This window comes from Pholis gunnellus, assembly GCF_910591455.1.
Source record: "Pholis gunnellus genome assembly, chromosome: 13".
Lineage (NCBI taxonomy): Eukaryota > Metazoa > Chordata > Actinopteri > Perciformes > Pholidae > Pholis > Pholis gunnellus.
In genome coordinates, this window is record NC_136540.1 from 6582956 (window position 1) to 6607299 (window position 24344).

Below are 24344 nucleotides of genomic sequence, written 5' to 3' on the forward strand. Positions count from 1 at the left end.
AATACAGTTCCTTTCATATATTTTTCATATTTTATATTTCATCAGACCTTTTTCAATGTGGCTATAAAACATATTTCCTGTTTGTGAGCATTGGAATGAAACCCTGGTACGCTGTAAAGGCCAGAGCACATGACGTGATGTCTGTGTAACCTACCGATCACACCTTCTTCTGAGGTCAACATTTGTTTCTGAAATGTCAGACAGAATAATATAACGTGTGTTGTTTTAGATTTGGAAATTTAAAAAAATTACGGATTTTTTATTCAGGAAATATGCTCGTGCTGTATAAAATGCCATTTTAGGCAGTACGAGACAAAAATGCAGCAATATGAATAGAAAGACCCCGAGGCCATTACAAGACCATTTGCATTCTCAGCAAAAGGACCAATTACATCTGCAACCGCCAACAGACAACGAATCCCAAATCTTTCGGAAAATATTCTAAAGCAAGACGAAAAAAAGGCAGTGAAATCACGTTTAATCGCACCTGAGCAGAGTACAAAGTATGATGCCAGTTTTAATCTTGGCAGTTTATAAATACAGTTTGTGCAATTACTTGATAAATTATTAATTTCCATAATATGCAACAAGACTGTTCCCCTTGACCTTACTACCTGCAATGAACACCATAAAAACACGTACCGTGAACTAATCACGTACGCATCGTACGTTACGGATCAGAAACACTGAAACAAGCTAACAGTGAGAAAACTATAAGTATCATAAATTGCAAACATACCAAGAGGGAAACGATGGTCAGACATCCTCTGGAATCAGATGGAGTCGGGCTCGAAGTGTAGGCCAATGCTACAGCATAAATCAAGAAACCTATAAAAACAGACATACATATCATCAACAACTGACTTTGAACAGAGCAGAAAGTCCAACGTTGACAGATTCAGATACCTGTGCACACACATTCCTAAAAACCACACAGTCACAAACACGTGGTAATCCAAGCGTACCCGTAAAACACATACAAGACTAAAAACTACAAGCACAACGATTCAATAACAGTAGCAGCAAAAAAAAAAGAGGAAAGAAGCTAAATAACAAGCAAAAGTAGGAAGATAACTTCCCTTCGTTCTGTCCCCGTTACGCCCTCCTAACCCGTTGTCCGGTGCCCATTTTCCGGGGTACAAAAACCTCAAATCGCCTTTGAAAAAAAATGTACGGCAAGAGAGAAATGGCAAAAGGTTGAATGCGGTAAGATGTGGATGAGGAGGAGTGGCAGCGCAGGGCTGGCTACAGAGAAAGTGGAATTTGTGACCAAGCAAAGGAAAGGGTGGTGTTTTCTCTTTTTTTTTTTTTTTTGGTGCTTCATTCTGCTTGGCTTTTTTGGATCCCAGCAGGATCCTTGGCTGCAGCTCTGCCTCTTCTTAGTGCTGCCAAAATCTGTACATATTCCTTTGTCTTTAACTCTGTTGCATCAAATCAAATTGAGAGATGAGAAAAGATATAACTTGGAAAAAAGAAAAGAAAAGGGGAATGGACCGGCGGACCGGCCAACAAAACTAGAGCGCAAGTTTTTCAAAGGAAAGGACACAGCATGAGTGAAAGTGCACAGCACAGAGGAGAGAGGCTTAGCCGCTGAAGGCAAGGGTAACAAAAAATTCATAAAAAAAAAAAAAGTCAAGATGGAAGAAGGTTGATTCGCGTCAGAATTTTTTTTTTTTTGTCTCTGCAAACATATTATCTCCCGAGTGCGAGCTGCAAAACGTGTCTTCTCTGCTGCTACAACACAGCAGCCTTTCCAAAGCTATGCCACGTAGTGAGAGAGAGGGAGACAGAGAGAGACAGAGAGAGAGAGAGAGAGAGAGAGAGAGAAAGCAGCCACTTTTTTCCTCCCTCCAAAATGGCTGAGGGCCGGGAGAAAGCGGCTCTGAGCAAAGAGGAAGAGTGGTGCTTCCCCGTCCGTGCTCAGGGGAGGGCTGGGCGATTCGGCGAGCATCTCTCCCTCGTTTTCCCCTCTCCTCACTCATGCCCTTTGTCCCGTTCGCCGTCTTTCAGACCGGACGAATGGCATACAGCTGTGTTTGTCAGTCCACGAGGAACTCTACTCGGCCCACCACGCAGAGGGAAGGCTCCGACTGTAACTAGTACGGCTTAGTGTGCGTCTCCCACGTGCCCACATCCTGGTGCTCCACACTGTTGTCTGGGGGGTTTTATGCTCTTATTTAGTGTCTCCTGAATGTCCCTTACAAGACAAGCGACTCTAGTTTGACGACCGTATATTCTCTATTTATAAAAAGCAATATTTACATATCAACAACTGTTGAATTATGCTTTAATCTGCATCTGTTCATGGTTATTTATATACTAATTCCTAACTTTTTTTCACTGTGTGCCTTGGTTTTAAATAAATACGTGTGTGTGTGTGTGTGTGTGTCTTCAATTCAAAAGGGCTATGGATTGTATTTTCTTAATTCCCTATTAAATAAAGAAATGATGCAACCTGGTGTGATTATTTTTTGTGAGCCCACACAGTTATTTTCCCCCCATTTCCGTACATTTGATCCTGTTGTTCTTCCCTCACAGCGATAGGCTTTCTGTTTCATACAGTGCATTTCTTGTTCCTGGTAGAGTTTACAGATGTGGATCACCACTGGTTTCACACAAAACACAACATATTTCCATCCTACACTTGACTGAACCCACCAGTGAGGCAACCCACCATTTTTTTTGAAGAAGCTTTTCCTACACTCTTGTACAGTTAGACTGCATTCACAGAAGCCCAATACCAGTAAGCAGCTCTCGCTAAAGTGCCTTTAAGTAATAAATGATAACCCTTATATGACCCTGACGTCTGGAAGAACAAGAAGCTAATTTGTTTGCAATTTATAAACAGTTACAAATTGCACAATAAGCCATACTGTATCTTAGAAAAACAAGAACCGCCTTCAGACATAGATTAGTTCCTGTATATCAGCAGGTTACTTTCATGAAAAAAAGGACAAATGTCTAGTTCCTGACGTTAGGGACTTGTTTTGCCGCAGCATGCCAATGGGCTGCTGTCTGCTCCTTGGTCACCACTTGAATCTAAATGAACAGATTTGACTTTCAGGATATTGCCAAGAAGCCCTGTCACAGGGCGGCCACAGAAAAAGGGGCCTCTCCAAAACAGAAGGTTGGAGAAAACAGAGCGACCGGCATGGGCATAACCCCAAACCTCGAACAAGGTAACCCCTTAAAGCCTCTCTCAGAGCCTGGGAAAGTGGGGAGGAGGAAGTGGGCTGCCAACAATGGGTAACAATCAATACCACATTTAAAAAAAAAAAAATAGATGATATAAAGTAAGTGCGGGGGTGGGGGGAATGGAGCAGAAGAATACAGGCTTGATAAATATGGAATAATATTGTTTTAGGTACTATGTTCTTACTGTATGTGAATCTTATTATTGTCCCTCTTTGGTCTCACAGTAATCTGTATGAGTGCTGTACACGTACCAGGCCTTCAAAATAAATGCCTGTGAACAGAACATAAACTAATAATCCACATAGTGATTTACTAGAGTTTAAGTGAAAGATCTATTATGGGCATGACACATGTGCGGTTGCTGGCAGAGACATGGCATGTTAACTCCTCCCATTGGAAGGCAAGGCAAGTTTATGGAAACCTCTTTGCTTTCATTTTGCCCTTCATTTTGCATCTGAGAGCCACCTTTCATTTAAAAATAAGAAAGGCTACGTAACAAAATCCACTCACGGCATCAGTGACACGCTAGGATTATTATTTTATTAGTGCAGGATGACCTTATAAAGCAATGCCAGATGATATAGCTACAACACTGTTGTATTTCCTGTTATTAAATGGTCTTAAAACATTGTTCGACATTATAAATGGGGAATCACAACAATAGCTCGTCCAGGACTCCTCACACAAAATTCGACCTTGGTTGTCTTTCAGTGAGGAAGTCTATATTCTCTGGTTCTGTGCCCGTATGATGGTCTGTGCTGTCCTTTAGAGACACATAGACATGTAATCTCGTCACCAGACTACAGTATAAACGCAGTAACTTACAAATGCCTTCATATTTCTGGACCACTAAGTGCATTTAATACCCACACCTTCTACAGCACTCAGGATTTCGATACACTCAATGTACTGTTTTTATTTTATACTCTCATCCTGAAGAAGCAAAACTTTCCTTTCATTTTTATATTTGGAACAGTACTACCACTACCTTTAGTCATGGGAAAAAAAACATGCAGTCATCAGTGAATATTAATGTATATATATATATGTACTATTACCTCACTCATAACATGTTTACTTAATGTAAATGACTAAAACTAGACACTGTATCCTATTCTCATATTGACATATGGAAGATGCCGGCAGTCCGTCCCTCTTTCATTCATAGTGTGTCAACTGTTTGTGTTGAGTCACAGATGAGTCAGTGTGTTGCAGGAAGTTTCACCAAATACCTCTACATGTCGCCTCTACACTCAGACTAGTCATTGGTACCGAGTGAATCCTGGGCAGCGGTTGCTTTCCAAAGTACGAGCACATCCTGTCATGTTCCTCTTTCAGACGTGGCTCGTGCTTATTGGCATTTTAAAGAGTATTACAATCATTTTCTGAGTACCTACAAGCAAAATGTAGGTGGGCAGGCACTGAAAACATTTGATTTTAATTGTTTGGATACAAATGTCAGAACATGAGATAACCGCCCACAGTCCAGCCTGTCCGTTGTACTATCTGAAGAACTTGCACGAGTAACTTCAACCTACAGTAACACCTCTGAAAACCACCGGAGCTGTGATTTCACAATGAAGGTCAGAGGTAGGTAAAAGCTAAAAAAATGTATATATTAATAATACACATTCATGATGATGAGAGAATCAACATCAAAGTACCCGTGTGTATGTAAATTCGTTGGAACGCCATCGGAGCGTTTTGTCTAACAAAAGGCATTTCTGTCTCCCAGAATGTTGCCGCTCACGACAACCAAAAGCAGACATAAGGACAGTAGATGAACCCATCTGTCTCCCAGAGACTCTGCTCGAGGAACACAAAGAGAAGAAGCGTGTAGTACATGAAGTAAGACTGGTTTCATAACGGTTACAGGTGTGCCTACACATTCTCTGGAGGCAGGGACGGGACGATACAGGATTATATAGAACAAATTTAAATTAATTCTCCATCATTGGGATTATTGTGAAGGTAGAGAAGAGGAAAAACTGAGCCTGATTTAAAAAATACAGGAATTATCATGTAAGAAAGAAAAGATCCTTTATCCTTATGATTTATGATTACCTCACCAAAAAGATGGGTCCGATCTTTTATGCAATATAAAGATATTTCCTTAAAATGTAAGTGATTCCAGTACATTTTAGTACCATTTTAAGAGTTTTAAGCATGTTTTGATGATAATCTGTTAATATCGTGAATCACAATTATTCTGGCGAGGATAATCCTGACACGAAATGTTCATTCCTACTCTTAAAGTAATCATGTAAATAAGAATAATTAGCTGTAAATGTAACCAAAGATCCTGCATATCCTGCTCCATCTCAGCGTTTACTCCCATAAACGTGGACTTGCTTTGTTCCTTCTCTCCCTGCTTGATATTTCCCCTTCACGTGCTGTATTTAGAGATATCCCATCATTGAACTTGACTATTGTGTGTGTGTCTGTGAAGGCCTTTGTGTAAATGTGAACCCCATGTTCAGCCCAGTGCTACAGAATGAATAAAGCCTGCACACTACACAGTGCAATCAAGACAAGAGAGCAGGATAAAGCAGCAGTGGGAGACACCAGACAGCAGCAGTATTTATTACTGTACATTTTCATTCACGCTCGTACATCTTTGCTTCTTGATGATTCAATCCATTTTTTTTAATCTTTTTTTTCCCTCCCTTTCATCTCACCAATCTCTCGCAGTTGCTTGTCCCTCGCTGTTTCCCTCCTCTCACTTCCCCCATCGAGTATTCTGCTCACGCACAACTGCGGCACCCTTTCTCCAGTCCTCCCCATTAATCCACACCACAGACATCTTGGCCCGCTGTCTTGTCTCCCCTCTCGACGTGCACTCAGAACTCTCAAAGTCTGGGCCATTTCAGCAGGGAGTGCCCGGGCCATTTTTCACAGGCCCCGAGACTAGCAGTATATCACGCTCTCCCTTCCCTCTGAATACCACGAAAATAGAGGAACCCAAGACGGCCTCCTCGTCAAAGGAAAGGTCATATCAGGATAGGCGGCACTCTAATCTTTACTCAAACAACGCACACACGCACGGTATATAACCTGTATGGTCAGCCATGCCTAACATTTGCTTTCACCATCGCAGGAAAAGCTGCACAAAACAAAACGGATGGCTCGGTTCAGCCGGGTCTGGCCGGCTCGGCCCCGTTTCAACCAGGTTTGACCCGTTTCTAAAGAAGGTGGAGGAGCCGGCCTATAGTCAGAAGACAACTAAAACTTTACTCCGCTTACTGGACAAGCTTTAGATTAGTAGATGTATAGCTTAAAAAAAAAAAATAATGCTTTTATTTGATTTGATTGCTGATTATCGGTTGAGTGTGTCATTGTGATCAAAAGAACCAAGAGCCACAATGATCAACGAGTTGCATTATTCACATCTATTAATCCCACTAAAAACATTTAAGTTAACCTTAGGTTTCCTCTTGACACACTTACATTAATGTAAATGAATGGATAAATGAAAATCACAAAGTTTTCTAACTTTTGGAAATGTTACACTTTCTCTCTCAACATGCCTATCATCTCAGCATAACGTATGGATTGAAGTATTACAAATCCCGGTTTGACTGAAGTGCAGTGTTTGACAACATAGCAGCACATTTTGTTCATCAGACTGAGACAAAGCCCAAAGTAAAACTATCCATTATGGGTGGCACAGTGCTTCTGGGGATTCTTTGTGGAAAGAGCACAATGACATAGCAGGGGCAAGGCTGTAAGAAGCAGGAAAAAGATCTAATTACTGTATTAATTACTTAATTTCTATTCATCTACAGGATCCACTGGCTTGTACTAATCACTTTAAGAATGCAGCCAAACGCTCAACATTAACACGTCTTCCATGACAGGAGGAAGAGTGTGGGCCTAGTAGGGGATGAAGAAATGAGATTTACGGGCAAATTAAAGCGACTAATGCCGCGAGACTTCAGCTCAATTTGTGCATCGGGGAAGAGAACTCAGGGAGCTCGCTTTCCTTTCTTTGTGAAGCGCACTTGTTCTTTACTTAATTGCTGGCAGTGCACAGTATAGCAAAAAAAAAAAATGCAGATGATAGAAAGTGTATTTCCAGATATTTCACAGCTCAAAACTGGTGGGTGGATTCCCCCCCCCCCCCTCCATCTTCCTCCTCTGAAATGAGGGCTTAAATTGTACAGCAGCGCTTTGAAATAGCCCACAGTGCCTCATCAGCCACCCTCCTCTCTTTGCCATTTCTTTCATTCTCTCACCCTCCACTCCTGCCATTTCAGACCCTTATTGCCCTGCCCTCCCCCTCCCTCCGTCCCTCCTCTCATTCATTCAGTTTAATTTTGAACTCTGCACTGGTAGACAGGCAAAGAGGGTATAGCTCCATGGTTACCTGGCACCGGGCCATCTCATTACACTGCCAATTGATTCTGGCCTGCCGCCATGTCCGCTGCCTGCCTCCACCCCCCCCCCCACACACACACACACACACACACACACACACCCTCCACCGTCTCTGCACCCCAGACTGTCTGCAGCAAAGGAGGGTTCAGAACACACAGGAAGGCAAACAGCTTCACTTACGTGCATCAAACTTAGCTCCCATGCACGCACTGCTGCACACATTCAGAGCACAAACAAATACTCAGTAAAATAATTAGTACACGGAGAGCTTTGTTCAAGACTAAAAATACGCACTGTATTTCTCATACACCCCCCCCCCCCCCCCCCCCCCCCACATACAGTGTGCAAGTCAATAAAGATACAAAACCACAATTATAGTAAAAGGTAAAGATGAGCAACGAACCGAGCAACACATTCCCACAATAATCATATCTACACTAATTGTCACTTTTCTATTAAATACTTGAGTCTGGAGATTAAATATGGATCCTATTATGATGAATAATGGAATAATACATTTAATTTATAATAAAAATCATCTCAATAGTTGTGAGTGAGCAGAAATTAATCTATTTTGCAAAAAATGTAACATTGGCTCCACTGACACCACAAAATATGATATTATGAAGACATATATAAGAAAATAAAAACCTTTAAACTTAAACTTAAATACAAATATTATATCATTTAGGACCTGGGGCTGGGCCATAATTAAGTGTGATCATTCTTCTTTCTAATGGCATCATATTGTGACGAAATCATATATCCAGATTTCATGATACACAATTATGTCGTCTGAATTGATAATAACTACGCATATACTAACTCCAAATTCTGAATTAATAAGCATTCTGCTCACGGAAACACACCAGTGTCGTTAAACCATAATAATAATCTGATTACTCTGCATTCGTGGACATGCATGCAATCATCAGCGTACAGCTGGAAATACGTTTCTATATTATTTCACTTGAAACTGTTTGTCAAGTATTCAAGTCACACAGGACTATGCAAAATAACCTCTACCATGTGGGTATTTCATAAAGACTAGATATGTATTCAATTACCATAAAACAGGATATATATCATGACATATATCGGTATCAGTATGAAACGATCGACATCGGGATAGAACATTTTGGTCGTACCTCACAGCCCTTTAAGGACCGTGGCTGCATTGCACTTCTACCTCTACGATAACCAACGAAGCAAGAACAACTGTGATAGCTATTTAAGGGAAACATATTCACATATAATGAACTATTTGTATAATTTTCCACCTGTGACGATGCCACAGTATCAATTACAAATTGATAAACAGCAATAAACTTTTTCACAGAATGTCATCTGGAATCAAAAGGCCAAAGGTGTGTTGAAAGGACAAGTTTGTTGTTGTGTGTAAGTTCTCACACAACAACGCCACATACTGTTGTCAGTGACGTTTAAATGGCATCCCTTATAAGACTAAATTGAGCAAAAATAGCAAAAGTTTGGCTTCAGACCTAAACTTTCATATTTTACACGGAGGCACACATTTCATAGCAGCTTCAGACCAGACAGAGTCCTCATAGGGCGATCCTCAAACACGTTTTGTGTAGCTTGGAGCTGAAGAAGTCCCGATCGATGTCCTATGGACTCATCTTGCCCTGTGAGACTCGGTCAGCGGGCGGGTTCACTGCTGAGACTTCATCTTACACGGCATCTGTCTGCTGTAGGTGTGACTCAGACGGTCGCCGCTCGCCTCTCCTTCTGCCTCTGCTGGCAGATGCCGAGGTCGTGGCCCCTCGGTCACCGGGGACTTGAGGGGGACCAGGAGTCAAAGGGATCATAAAGCCATATGACAGTGTGTCTACTGTGCCTTCGATGGCCCCATATACAGTATAATGGCCATTCATTCATGATACAGTTAATAGTGTAAAAGGCGGACCATGACCTGCGATGGTTCATCTGCGGTCCAACAATGACGGATTTGTGGTTTGAATATTCCCGTGTTTGTATGGTGAATCTCTAAATGTGGGTATAGCTATGCAATGTCTTACACTATACGTACACCAACTCATATCCAACTCACCATTCACTCATTCACACCACCGCTTCCATTACTGTACCGTTCAATGATTGGTTAATCACCGTACGACCCAAGGCTCACAGTTTGGTTCTCCACCATTCACTCTCCATTCCCCGTTCTGCTGAGTTTAGTGATGAAGTCACAGTGTAAATAAACTCTATAGTATATCATTATATTAAATCCCCTTCATGTAATTTGGTAGACTGAGATATGAATGAAGAATGAAGACACAGATGTATCAATGACTGTACAGGGAAGATCCTTTAAATAGGCTAACCTATCTCATGGTAGAACTATAAACAAAACATAGTATAAAATACCATGCTACGTTGTTTTGTACCGACTGAACCTTTTTAAAAAGCCGTTCTGACAATATCCAGCTTCATCTAATCACGCATTAGTAAAAGTAAAAGTAGGCTAAATCTAGTCAGAGCAAGACTTTGGAGTGCAACCCAAAATATCTGCAAATTAAACCCAATCAAAAGGTTCATTTTAGTAAGTTCACGACTCGCACACTTAATTTGAGATTCAGCCTTGAGGAATAATGGAACGATGAAAGATTGATGTATAACTAAAGTTTCAGGGATGTGAACACGAATCCTCGCATTTCCTGTCCAAAAACCCGTTATTGTACCACATTCCACCGCTTGTGCCTCCACTTATTTAGACTCAGAAGTCTTACACATTATCCTCTACTTTCACAGCTTCAGTTGGCAAACGTTGACGCAGATTGTACACATTTTCTTAACATGGCCTTCAGACATAAAACTGAGCAACTGGGTTTAACTTCAAAAGGGACGTAATCTGTCGGCTTCAGGACGAGGCCATCATTTTCATCCCAGCAGGTGCATGCATCCATCCAACAATTTTTTTCACAAATGGTTTTAGTGAAAATATTTCAGGACTCTGTACGTCACTATTCTAAAACATTCTGACATTGAAGACTGCTTGATGCACTAATTCAACAGAAACTAGTCTCTTTATTGAGCTGGCGCTGTTATTCAAACACAAGGAATTTTAATAACCTGCATAGCTGGCTGTGAAAGATGGGATTACTATAAATATTACCAAATCAACCAAAGCTGTATGTCAGTACAGTCCAAATAGAGGCTTTATCTTTTGAATATGTTGTTTTTGTTACATACTTTTGTAAATGCCTTTTCTCTATCGTTGTACACATGCTGTGTGTGTATATATACTGTATATTTATATATAGTAGACACCATTAATATTTCATTGTGATGACTGTAATGAGGAAAGTCAGTGAAGAGGTTTTCCAGTGCGAATCTGTCTCTCTTAAAAAGGAAGGGTTAGAAATGGGCCTCCCCATTTTGGGGCCCCTTTCCTGTACATGCACACGGGTTGTTTAAGGACACAGTGAACCAGGCTACCCAATCTAGGGAAGGGGCCATGCAGGGGGAACAGTGACGGGACGGCCAAGTGGAAGCAACTCCCATGGAATCCTAGGAGCTCAAGCTGCTGGCTTCATGCTAGAGGGAGTAAAGAGCGCCGGAAGAGAGAGACGGGATTGGTTGATGTGAAGACAAAAAAAAAAGAAGAGATGGAGGAGCCTGTTCTCCAGGAGGAGACTTGGATAGATTTATGGACTCCGCCAGCAGCGAAGATAAAAAAAAAAAAAAGAATAAGAATAAAGGTGGTGGTGAGTGCGGGGAGTGCAAGTGTCTCTCAAAGTAAAGTTACAGTTCAGATGAGAGGCGCTGTAAAGCACCTCTGTTATAACCACCCAGAAAACAACGCATGAGGATGGAATTTGTGACGTAATATTTGGAAAGACTTGCTCAATGACTTAATACGTGTGATTTCAGATATCTCTTTTTTTTTAAATAATAAAGTGCATGGAAGCAGAGCAGGTTTGGGTCGGTCCAGATTTAGATGACAGCCCGTCACACCTGGGGTCTTGGGTGAATGGGAGCTGCCACGCTGACCTTTCTCCCGTTGCCCTCTCCCGCCCCTTCTCCGTTTTCTCTCCCCTTGTTACCTTGTCTCCCCCTCTTCCTGCGTTCCTCTTCTTCTGTTGCTCCCCTTTCTGTTTGAGTGTGTCTGGGTCCTGCTGGAGAGGCTTTGTCTGTGAACACTGGAGCCCGGACCGGCCCACGGGGGCCAGATCCATGAATACCCACACTGTGAGAGCCACTCTTTTCTCTTCACACCACTTTCTCTACTGGAATGCCTGAGCAGTGAGGTAAGAAAACGAACGAACGAGCACACACACACACACACACACACACACACACACACACACACACACACACACACACACACACACACACACACACACACACACACACACACACACACACACACAAGCATACAGTACGAGCGCATGCACACACATTTTCTCACTTTCTCTTCCTTGCACACGCACACACACACATCCACCGCACTTTGCACACAAACTGAGTGAGTCATGCGGTGATGAAAAGCCAGTGTTTTGTGTGTGAACCCTCTCACCCTGGACTCACATCCTGAGAGCCTTTCTCCTCCATCAGTCCCTGCCAAGCTCTCCCTCTAATTAAAGACCACTGGGTCCAATAGCATTGGCCCAGCTTTCCCCCCAGACCATGCCCCATCCCCGGCTCACCGAGGTCCTGAGCAGAGCAGAATCTATGTGGAATGTGAACGACTGTGGTGATTAACAACTTCTCAGGGTTTCTAATTCCCCAGTTAATGGTGTGTGCTTGGCCGCGAGACACAAGCCAGCTTCACAGAGAGGCTGGCTTAATAGATAGACTTCAGCTGACAAGGGATAGTCTACAGAAGCATCACAATAGACTCTGTTTTTAAACTAAGATATGACTCTACTGTGCAGTGCAGAAATATTACAGTGGAAACCTATATAATAAGAATTCAATGCAATTCTGCCAATTTGAGTTTGACACTGTATGTAATGACAGGTATAATATATTCAATTCAGCAACACTTGGGCCAGTTACTGAGCCCCAAGACGTAGATTCTTCTTAAAAGGTGCAGGTCATTCAGTAGACGGTGTAGTTTAATCCATTTGGCTGTGATTAATGCTGCAGGACCTCAGCAGCCAACAAGTCAAGCATGTGAGGGAGAGGCCGTTCCATCCGTGTGCAAAGTATGCTTCAACTGTGCGTGAACTTGGATTGCACTATTTTGGGGGGCATATTTGTGCCACAACTTGATTTGCACACACGTCTCAGTCAAACAAGCAGAGAGCTTTTTGCAACTGAGCCACAATCATTTAACGGCAATATGGGCAACTACTGAACATAAAATAACGAAGCGAAGATAACAAAATAACTACGTTCAACACCATAATTATCCATTGCAGTATAGTATTATGGGATCACGCTGTGAAAATTATAAAGTCAACGAGAGGGACTCAAAGTGATGGTTACAGGTGAAAAGCCAGAGCAGCAAACAACTCTGTCGAGTTGTGAAAGCAATATAGAAGAGCAATAAGCTGCAATTTTACAAATGGTCACATAACGCTGCACCAAGAAGACTTTCTTTAAAAATACAAAAGAGCAAAATTGAGTCACGAATAGTTTCCATCAAATGTTAAATAATAAATCGTGTTGAGGAGGAATTTGTTTTTGCTGGATTGGTATCGGCTGTTTGCAGCCTGATCCATTTCTGATCCTTGTTTGTTTGTTTGTTCATGCAGGAGAAGAGCAGAGGTTGAATGAATCCTGTCCAAACCATCCCATCGCAACAGGCGAACAGAAACCCTCTCCACAGTAAATGATCCTATTAGGCACTAGTCACAAGTCAGAAAAGAAAGAATAAAAGACGAGTCAGATCACTACTACCAGGGACAAAAAGAAAAGCTAACCGGGCAGGGTTTTAGAGAGACTTGAATGACAGAACTCGCAGCCTCTCACAGTCAGTCGTGCTAGTCTACTCTTGCTTGTCACAGCAGGGTGCCACCCCTTTGCCCACATTTGGATTGGCAAACCCAAAATCCAGGCTGGAAAAGTCCTCCCTTTCAGGAACGTGTGGGTGATGTCTACAGTCTGCGGTATAGCGCCTTTCACCTCTAACAAGTTACTCTTTTACATTTTGGACATCTTTCTCTGGAAGCCGCGTCACCGAGTTATTTTAGCAAACAACCGGCGGAGCACTCTGGTTTGGAAAATGCCAAACATTACACCGACATTAGCAGACCGTTACACACGTCTGCTGTAGGAAGTGGAACAGGACAGCCGATGCTGTGAGTCTGTGAGCCGACGGTAATTAGTCTGTAAGAAGGAGATTCAGAGTCAGTGCAGTCTAGTGCAACAAACAAGTGGCAATTGACTTTTGCAATTAGCCTTTTTCTCAGGCAATAACAGCTCACTGACTGAAAGCTAACCTGTTCGGGATGCGACTAAGCGATTAATGACGTTTCCTTTTTTTGTTTGTAATTCTGAAAATGAACAAATGTCTGAGCTTGTGATTCTTAATGAGGTGCAGTAGAGGTCATTATCCCCTGAATCTATACCCATTATCAAGGAGATGTAGTAATTGAAGCAGAGGAGAAGAGGATTATCAGGCTTTGACATCATTTAGAGGGTAAATTTGGGTAAGATGCGTCTCAGATTGCTGCTCCCCCCCCCCTCTAGACGGGACATACCATCAGCCAGAATCTCCTTCGTCTTTTCTCGTTGCGGTTTTGCGGCCAGTAGTAGATTTCTCCCCCTCTGGTCGACCGTTCTCTTTGGTGTGTGGGGAAATTATGGAGTTCTAAATCTGTCTTAATGTAATTCATTGGTTAATTTGCTTTGGTAATGTTTACAAACATTGGATAAGGAGATTTGATTTGATTTATAATTGGTTTAACAAAGCTAAGGGGCAATTTTGTTGAGCTCAAAGCAGACTCCAATATTCCACAAGAGCACAAACTGCAGATTCTGCAGTTTGTTACCCTGTGAAAGTGTTTTCACTGTAAAAGTAACTGCAAGTAGACACGATATACTGTAGACTACAAATGTGAAAAATAACTTTGCACAAACTAACAATTACTGACTTGGTGGAAAAGTTTGCACCGCACCCCACCAGTAAAAACAAGAGCTCTTGTTTCTATCAATTATTTAATGAGGACTATACACATGGTCAGCCTCTAAAGGATGATGCAACTTCATCCCTGAAATCATAACAAAATGTTAAACAAATGAGAATTATAACCACAAAAACAGTCACAGAATATAGGTATTAAGTAGTACTAGTCGCACTTTCTATTATTAAATAACTACAAGTACAAACCTTCCCTCATTAGCTGATAAAATGTTACAAAGCAGTTACTAAAGATGCCAACACTAACAAAAATAAAAGGAGTTATTATTCATCGCCTTAAGAAACAAGACCTCTGACCCCAAATTGACCCCATTAATACAAAAAATCTATGCTGATTTATATTGAAATATTTAAGTATATAAGTAGTATATTAAAGTTTAATTAAAGCTTTACATTTTGAACAAAAACTAAAATTTGTATTGACTTGAAAAACTATTACAGCATGTGACTGCTGTCTAAATTCAGGGGGTTCACTTACAATATGTATAAATACAAATTCTACAAATACACATTGTGCTGGAATGATTTCCCTCCATTCGCAGTTACCCTTTAAAAGAGAACACTTAGTGCCACTGTACTCTTCCTCAACTGTGGGTCATTAGTTTAGATGACTCAGCACTGCGTATCTCTCTACAGAACAACTGCTTTTGTTTCAAAAGCAATAAATCAGAACACTTTGTCTTTCCAATACCACTTGAGACATATGATTCAGAAGAGTGGAAAAGCAATTGTGATCCATTTTTGCAATCAAAATAGCTCAAGTGTGTGTGAGTGTTTTAAGGCACGAGGGTGTGTGGACACCACTGTGGTTTCCTGTACTATTGTGTCTGTGTTTGTCTGGTGACTCAGTTGCACTTTCACTTGTGGTGAGCACATAAAACAAACATTCAACCGCATTTCCACCAGCAAAACTCCGCCTGAATCATTTCCTCGACCGACCACGCACGCACACACACTCTCACACACACACACACACACACACACACACACACACACACACACACACACACACACACACACACACACACACACACACACACACACACACGTACATGCTCATGCGGGAACTATCGACCATATATCGCTTTGTCGCTTGTGTAGTGGTGAGGGTGTGAGATCCACAAATCCACCCAAAACTACGGTGTAGTCTCCTCCTCAGCCTTTCCAGTGCAAGCAGACACACACACACATACAAATAAAACAGAAAACACACACACACACACATTACGTTGTGAGTCAGGAACTATCGCTGTGAGGCTGCCAGGAGGGACGGCTACAGACAGTGGGCAGAGAGACTATGGTCTGCAGTGTCTCTCGTCAGCTCCGACACATCAACCAATCACATTGCCGAAACCCTCGTTACACACTGACCTGCATAATGACGCAGTCAGACTCAGCCGCAGAGCAAGCAGTATTTAAAAAAAATCAATAAAAAAAATCAAGAGTCATCTGAATTTTTCATCAGTAGCTCAACACGGCTACGTTGTTTTCATAAACTTCATGGAACAAAGACATTAATTCAGGAATCCACCGAACTGTAATGCAGCTTTTATGAGCAGACGAAATGCAGAGTTTAAGCAACGTCATCATTCAGTTTCAGTCACATTAACACAGATCGGTGAAATGATAAAATGTGAGATTATCATTCCAGACGAGCACAATATCTAGTTGTACATCCTAATGCTGAAATCATTTAGATGGCTCTCCCAGACAACGCTTTCAGTTATCTTTGTGTCGGCCCACATCTCCAATCATGTCAGTGATTCAAAGAGTCAGGTGAAATGTAACGGCCGGATTATCAGGCTATCAGGTTTAACTCTGTTGAGAGGGAATAATGAGGCTGGTTTTCTTCTTCGTCTGTTTCAGGTCAGTTGGGGGGACCAGAATTCAGACACATTCCTGTCGTGCCCAGTAAAAAAAGTAGAATCTCAGTTATGCGACTGCCATTATGATTGGAAAAATAATAATAACATAATATCACAGAATCCAACCTGGATAGGAAGTAGAGTATCATGATGCATATTTCAAAGGCCGACGGTCGTTTGACAACTGATGTGCAAAAACGGAATGTTTTGTAACTGTAAGATATAAAGAAAATCATTAAAAAGCAGTTTTATAGTCTCGTTTTCAAAATCCTTGATGCCAACACTAACAAACATAAAAGGAGTTATTATTCATACCATGATACAAAGCAACACTTTGAAATTTAATCAAAAAACCTTCTATATACAGTTAATAACATAATCTGTGAAGTGGTTTTGCAAATGTACATAACTGTGAAGAATGATGAATTCCTGTTGCTTGGCAGAGTCAGAAATTAAAATATTTACAGTTTGAACCTTTCTACAATGTTTTTGCCATTCTATCATATTTTGCATGGTATTACCTTTACCTCCAAACATAATGCTAGTGTGTGATCGGCTCAATAGCTCCTGCTTCACAACGGACTCACTTTCCCTTTCAACTTCGTCTCACGTGAATGAGTTTATTTGTCCACTCTTATTGTAAATACGCACTAAGTTCAGCCCTTCCATTGGACCCCACCTCAAAGAAACTGGCTCACTTGGACCTCAGGATCACGATACAAGAACCCGGTGAGACTACAAAGAGGTGAATTCACCACAATGGTAATCCAACTGGCTCCTTCTGTTCTGAACTGAAGACTCAATAAACAGTCCGGTGGATTGTCTTATATTTTCACATCTTGCATAAGCTGGAACGTTGTTTTTTATAGATAAAAAAATGTGCAGAAGCTGCTGGACATAATCATTTATTGTAAAAACTAGCAAGCTCTCAGAGAGAACATATAAGTCTGAACAATTCAATTATTACATTTTCAACTAGACGAAATGTTTAAATAAAATATATCCGTGCCAGAGATAACAACTGAGTTTGTTAATGATGTCAAACTGTTTCTAAATCAACAGAATTGTTTTGCAAATCACATGAATGTGGGCGTAATCTGAGCGCCCTATTTTAAAACATTGAGAGGCAAATTTCCAAAAGGATTGTGCTCCTGTACTATTGGCATGTATTTAAATGAGGCAATATGCATGCTGAAAAAATCTTTCCTTTCTCATTGCAAAAACTGTCCAATTCACAAAGATCAGCGTTAATATCCTCACGTAGTTACCGCAGGAGTCTCACCAAAATACAAATGTCCTTCCTTCCTGACGTTTTGTTAAACACCTCTGCACCTCGTCGGTCAGGACCTGTAGCTTGCGTTCTGAAAATTTAATTTTCCTTTTTTTTGTCTGCCATTGTACTGCCTACTGTGCTCTTGGCGCAAAGGCCCCATTTATACTTTGCCACATGGTTAATTGCAACCAGACACAAAAAAAAGGGGGGCAAATTGCCCTCAGATGCAAAACTTTACGGCCGTTTGTCGCACTGTAATATCATCACTGCAGTATCTTTTGTGAATCCAACCTTGAGACGAGACAGATAGCGGTTGCAAGTGATGCACGGTGCTATCAGCGGCCGATATCCATTGTTTGTGTATTTCCCTGCGAGTAGCTTTAGAAATTCTATATTTAATAATTTTTTTGCATATTTCTCAGATAGACCCAAAAGCTCCGGTATCTACCATCTATCTGATACCAATAGGCTGACTGACAAGCAACATCCCGGGTTGATACTTTGACTATTAACAGAGGCTAGGATTTGAGTGCAGCACAGATAACAACCATGCTCACATGAGGCCACGAGATATATGGAGCATTATGGCTCAAGTGTATAGCACCAAGACATCTACCCACTTTCACGATATCCCCGACAAAACTCTCTTTGTCCCCTCGATGAGCATTGACCTTGTGAGAATGAATGGCTGTCATGCATATCTATTATGCGAACCATAATCATATGATTCTGTTTCAGATCGAGGTAAGGTGAGGTGAGGGACAATCCAAAGTTGAAATTCAAATGAGATGGAAATTGGGAAGTGAATGTGTGAGGGATGAAATACCTGGTATTCAGACAGAGACCAAAAGATCCCCACTCGTATGTGTCTTACTTCTCCTTTTCTCAACGGCGAACAGAAGAATATGACATCTGAAGGCAACAGGGTGAGCCGTCCAATTAGCTCTCGTGTTCAAGAGTAATCGTGCGATCAGGAGGTGAAACGCTGCTGATTGTAAGCCTGATTCTACTTAGTGTGTCATTTAGAGACACAGACAGAATATAGAAGCAACACATCTGCAGGTAAATAATTCAAAAATATTGTTTTAACCATGAATAATTCTATCCCATCTAACAATCCAAATGATATGCATTAGTTGATAGCAGCATAACATTCTTATTATTAATACATCATTGTGTTTTTGTCATCTCGGTCATGTACAGATCGCTGCGACTTGTGCAGAAGTACAGCACAGCAAAAATGCCCCCTTTGAATAAATTATCCCTGTAGTTACTCTTCTCTCTTTTTTTTTTTTGTTTTGTTTTTTATTACTACTGCTGCTTTCTTTGCTGCAGTGCTCTGTGATTGGTTGAAAACATGTGTCAAGTCACTTGAATGCTGTCAGGATAAGGAGTGTTATTGGTTGGTGCTCCAAACCCCCCACTCCACCCCCGCCAACCACCCACCTCCCAAAGCCAAGGCGTAGATGAGTGGGCGAAGCAGATGTGTGCATCAGGTGGGGCTGCACTCCAAACCAGGAGGAGGAGGAGGAGGAGGAGGAGGCACTCGGGGCCATCCCAGGTAACGGAGCACCAGCACGGGCCGCCTTGTCACTATGATGTGTTTTCATTCAAAGAGGGACGACTGCAGGGATGCAGCGGAGGGATAATGCGCTCGTGCTTAGTTCTCGCAGCGCTGTATTTACCCAGAGTGATGAATTCGACTGTATCGAGTGAATTCATCCCAGAAAGTAGCATAAAAATGGCGAAACTAGGTCAAGTATTCAAGGAAAAAAGCTGGTCATTTGGGCTTACATCGGGGGTTATTTGCCTTACGATGATCACTGACTAGAGGTCGTCCCGCTACATAATAGGACAAGAGACATGTCGACTGAAATCTACAACCCACTTTTTTTTCCATCTAAATCAAAGACGTGGCCTCTCTCAAGTCTCGTTCAACCCTCGCTGACTGTACAGATCGGTCACTGCGAGCTCACTTCAGGGAAGCTTATCAGAGCTCAACAGTATTGGCGAAGCTGGCTGGCATCACACAAAGACCTCACAGTGACACTGTGGTCCAAAAGGAAAGAAAAAGAAATCAGGTCACGTCGGTGCTGCGAGTCACTTCATGTGACTCGCCGTTGACACAAATAGCACCGACAACACAAGGACAAAACAACAACACACCGACAGGTCGTCGCTCACACAGAAGCGGCCATCGACAATCTGTCGCGTCGTCACGTCACACCAAACTTGGCAGATAGGGATGGTGAAATGGGAGTGGGGATTATTTTTGTGGCGTTGGTGCTCGTGTTGTGTTGTGTTGTGTTGTGTTGTGTTGTGTTGTGTTGTGTTTTGTGTGTGTGTAGAGCACACAGCAGTGGGTTTGACCTCCACCTGCAGGTCAGCACAGGAAGTGAGACTTACCGGTGAGAAAATGGTTTCTGCCTTCCATCCACTACAGAAGTCCACACCGTCACCTATAAGGAAGAGATGAACAAGGATGAATAGATCATACGTACACGTGCAGCAAGTAGCTCTCCGAAACAATGCCGAACTACAATTTCAATCTTGTGCTCAACATATTCTTTTTCTTTTTCTTCTATTAGAGCAAGAGTAGCTGTTTTGCAGATTGAGGTCAGGATTTGGCTTGGAGTGTTATGTAACCTGTTCTATGGGCCAGAATAACAGCATTACAAGTGAGATCTCAGTTCAAACTGGAGTCACGGTGGGTGAGAGGCGAGCAGATGCAGACTGTGGCAGCGTCTGTGTTTCCAGGCTAGTGGCACCGAGCTCGTAACAGACAGACAGACATGCCCCAGAGAGTCGTCTCAGCCGTTTGATTTCTCCTACCCCGTCAGTTTGTGTCGTCCCCTTTTCTCACCCACGCTCTGCTATTCTGTTTCTTACATTTTGTTTTCCTCGTATTCCCCGATGTCGCCACATTGCCACACTTTGATGCTTCCACTTCCCCATTTAGTCTCGCTGTGACAAACCGCCAGACACACAGATAAGTCAGACACACAGACACACAGACACACAGACACACAGACACACAGACACACAGACACACAGACTCGGTTCATCTCTGCATAGGATCTCATTAGGGTCTTGTCAATCTGTCATCGCCACTTCTGTTTTTTGTCTCTCTTGCTCGAGAAGGGTGGGATATCCGCATTGGTTGCTATGGCACCAGACAGCTCCTCTTTTCCTCAGACAACGGCTAACCGTGATTGTGTGTCTGCGTGTGCATGTGTGTGTGTGTGTGTGCCTCAACAAGTCTGTGTGTACACGAGCAATGCACACACATGCGTAAGGCCCCTTGTGTGAGGAGGTGTGTGGTTTACTGCGCTCTCACTGCAATCAATGATAAAAAAAAATCCATTTAAGATTGATAATCCATGACAGGTGAGCGGCCGCGACTCAGATCCGCGCTGTGTGTTAAATCCATCTGATGGCTTGATTTATTCATGAGATGTGGATGGGGTTACAGCTGGCATGTAACTATTTGAGGAGTATGAATCTTAGATTCCAGTGTCTCTGCCTTGCCTCTTCGGTGCTTCTTGGTGCATCCATCCACTGTGACCTGCCGTTTCTCCTCTATTTGCACCCCAGCAGAGGGCAGTGTCTGCTTGACACGACGCCTCTCCCAAACTACACCAAGTGAAAGTTTCTTTTTAAGCAGTGGCAGAGATTCATTTCTCAGAAAACATGCACTGACCTTGCCCCTTTTGGATTAAAAACGTGCTTTAAAAACTCATGTGTTTTTATTTTTTAAACCACAAATCAAGCTCAGTACATCCGCGAATGTCAACTACTGGCTGAGAAAACAATGGGTAAGAGTAACTTCTTCATGCCAGACACAAGTTTTTAAAACCATAGACTAAACTTCTCGGTTGTCAGTGGAAAATATCTTAAGCTCAAATGTTTTTCAACTACAATTCGCACAGTTTTTTTTCTCAAACAGATTATATGAATGACGAGGGAGAAGTAGGTAAAACTGACTTGCAATTGTCGAGAGGCGAGAGGCTGTTGAGTCTACAAGGACTTGCTGCTCTGACAGCTGGGGCGGTAAAGAAAGGGAGAAGTTGAGCACTTATGAACTGTCTGTTCATGTGTGTGTGTGTGTGTGTGTGTGTGTGTGTGTGTGTGTGTGTGTGTGTGTGTGCGTGCGTGCGTGAGGAGGCTGTGGTGTTGGGTGAAAGAGGTGTGTTTTTTTTTCCACCCTGTGGGGCCTCCGGCTGGGGTAGGGCGAGGCGGAGCTTTTTGGGAGACGCAGCATGGGGCGGGCTGTTTCACTGAACTCAGTGCACTGTAACAGCACTCGGGGCGTGAGGTCGCCGAGTCCAGCATTCCTCCAGAGCGCTGTCTGTTTACACGACTGCCGCTGTGCCTGGGGGGGGGGGGGGGGGGGGTTCTGCATAACTACACCATCAGATAACAGTCACTGCTTGTATTTATGTTCATCGTCTACCGAGGAGATAAGAACCATTGTTTCAAAAAGTTGAAAAGTGTTCAGGCTACGTTTGAATCCTTCCTTCTTACTGTACATGAATCCCAACAGCCACAGCGGCCTGGCAGTAAACGTCTAACAAATAAACAGGATTTCTGCCTCCACATATATACAGTCAACCCTTTGTTCGTCCAGTGATATAGGCATGGTGATAGACTGTGTGCTTCCTCCTTTCACCTTTGTGTTTTTAAATGCACAGCGATACTAAGGAAACACGTGACTGAACTGTATGAACTCGACGCAACCGAAACATAGTAGAAAGCGCCTGTAATGCACACAGGGCAATTTGTATGCCTCACCTGTCCACTGAAACCCTGTCGACAGGGACAATGAAAAATACTAAGCGTGAAAAATAAGTTTCACTAAGAAAAAAACAAAACCTCTCAGTCGCTGCTCATGTATAATTATATTGACATAGGTTCTGCTTAAGGGGCATATAAATGCCCTCTATTATCCAATCATGACTGTTGGCTCACAGTTAAGAGTAGACTTGTCATAATGAGATCATATTTCAGATGCCAAATTATGCATAATGTGTCTCCAACAGAGCACCCAAAGTTATGATGTGAAAAATCATCCCTGAGCAGGACCCGAGGGGTCAGACTATCTGCAGTGGGTCAGCCTAAAAAGGACCAGTTCAACCTCCTCTCAAGTAGCACGGCTCATGGTCAGGCTATTTGTGCAGGAATAGCTCGGCTTGGCTGAGCCGAGGTGCTGCCGGCCTCTCTGCAGGGCTAATCTGGGCTGAACTTTGACTGTAGCTCCTCTGTGCTGCCGCGCTCACATCCCAGAGCCTAGAAGCCAGCTGGTCAGCTCCAGGGGAGCACAACAGGGATGGGGAGTGACACCCAAGCCCTAGAGAGACAGTGCTCTGACTGTACTGAGAAGGAGGGAGGGGGGGTATGGCTGTCAAAGGCTCCATTGTTTGACAGGCCTGCGTGGTTTCACGTGCAGCGCATGATTCTCGCTGCGGCTCTGAACTATAGCCCAGTCTGACCCAAACTGTCCAGGAGGATGTAGCCGTGGCCTCCCCGGGAAGGTTAAAGTGTAACCGTGTCCGTGTTTTCTCAGGAAAGTGTGTTTATCTAGAGGACTAACATGGAGGCCCTTTTGTTTAACTAAGTAGCGAGGCTCGCCCTAAAAGTAAAGCTCTCTGAAACACACAGGAACCAAGTGGCCCTTCTCTGTTCCATCTACCAGTAGTTAGGTACAGTTTGCGTGCGAGTGTTTGTTAGTTTGTTTACGTGTGGGGGGGAAAAAGCAGATGGCAGATGCCCCCCAAAAAAAATTAGATGTCAAACAAAATCTGCAAGATTTACGGTGAAACATTGGCTGAGCTTGTTAATCCAGCACAATGCAAACAGCACACAAATCCATAAAATGAGAGGCACCTCTCGTGTGCTGAGAGTGAAAACAGCTGCAGCCAATTAAATGTAAATGGTGCAAGGTAAACGATGAGGCACACCATGGAACTGTTGGGAGGGAAATCCTGGTATGTTTCGACCTGTGTCTTGTTCTCATAATCGTGCAGTGATCGTTCGAGAAGTCACCGTCTGGAGAGCGTGCCCGTTGGAATGGGCTGGTTGCGGTGTTCCCGGTATTGCTGCTCGAAGCGTTTGGCGCTCGCTGACTCCAGGGAAGTAAAGAAGAGTTTGTTTTGCAGCGGCCGTCTGCAGCGTTACCCCTCAATAACCAATTTTTTTTAAATTCTTGTCCCCATCGCTCTTTTAGACACAAAAACATTAAAAAATGGGGTCCATGTGGAAAAATACCAAAGTTCCCCTTCAAATAAAATGGAAGAGGAAAGACGAGGGATGGAGGCAGCAGAGGAAGAAAGGCCAGAACTAAAGACAGGACCGACCTAAGAATGTGACTACGCTCGATGCTTATTTCGGTTTATTTACATGCTCACAATAACAATGCAGTTGTTTAGCAGGTGTGACGTTCACCATCTTACAGTTCATATTCGAATTATCTCATAACACAACGTACAGATAAGGATAATGGGTATTTGGTCACTAAACAATTGAG

The 24344-nt window shown here is 42.7% G+C and overlaps 1 long non-coding RNA gene across 1 annotated transcript in view; it reads right to left on the reverse strand.

The window, feature by feature from the left end:
• LOC306705383 overlaps positions 1 to 24344 on the reverse strand; it is a 46159-nt gene that overhangs the window by 11790 nt on the left and 10025 nt on the right. The window contains exons 2-3 of the long non-coding RNA XR_013767338.1: positions 20228 to 20280; positions 740 to 828 (exon numbers count right to left, since the gene is read on the reverse strand). This is a non-coding gene — a long non-coding RNA (uncharacterized lncRNA). The remainder of the gene's footprint in view (positions 1 to 739; positions 829 to 20227; positions 20281 to 24344) is intronic.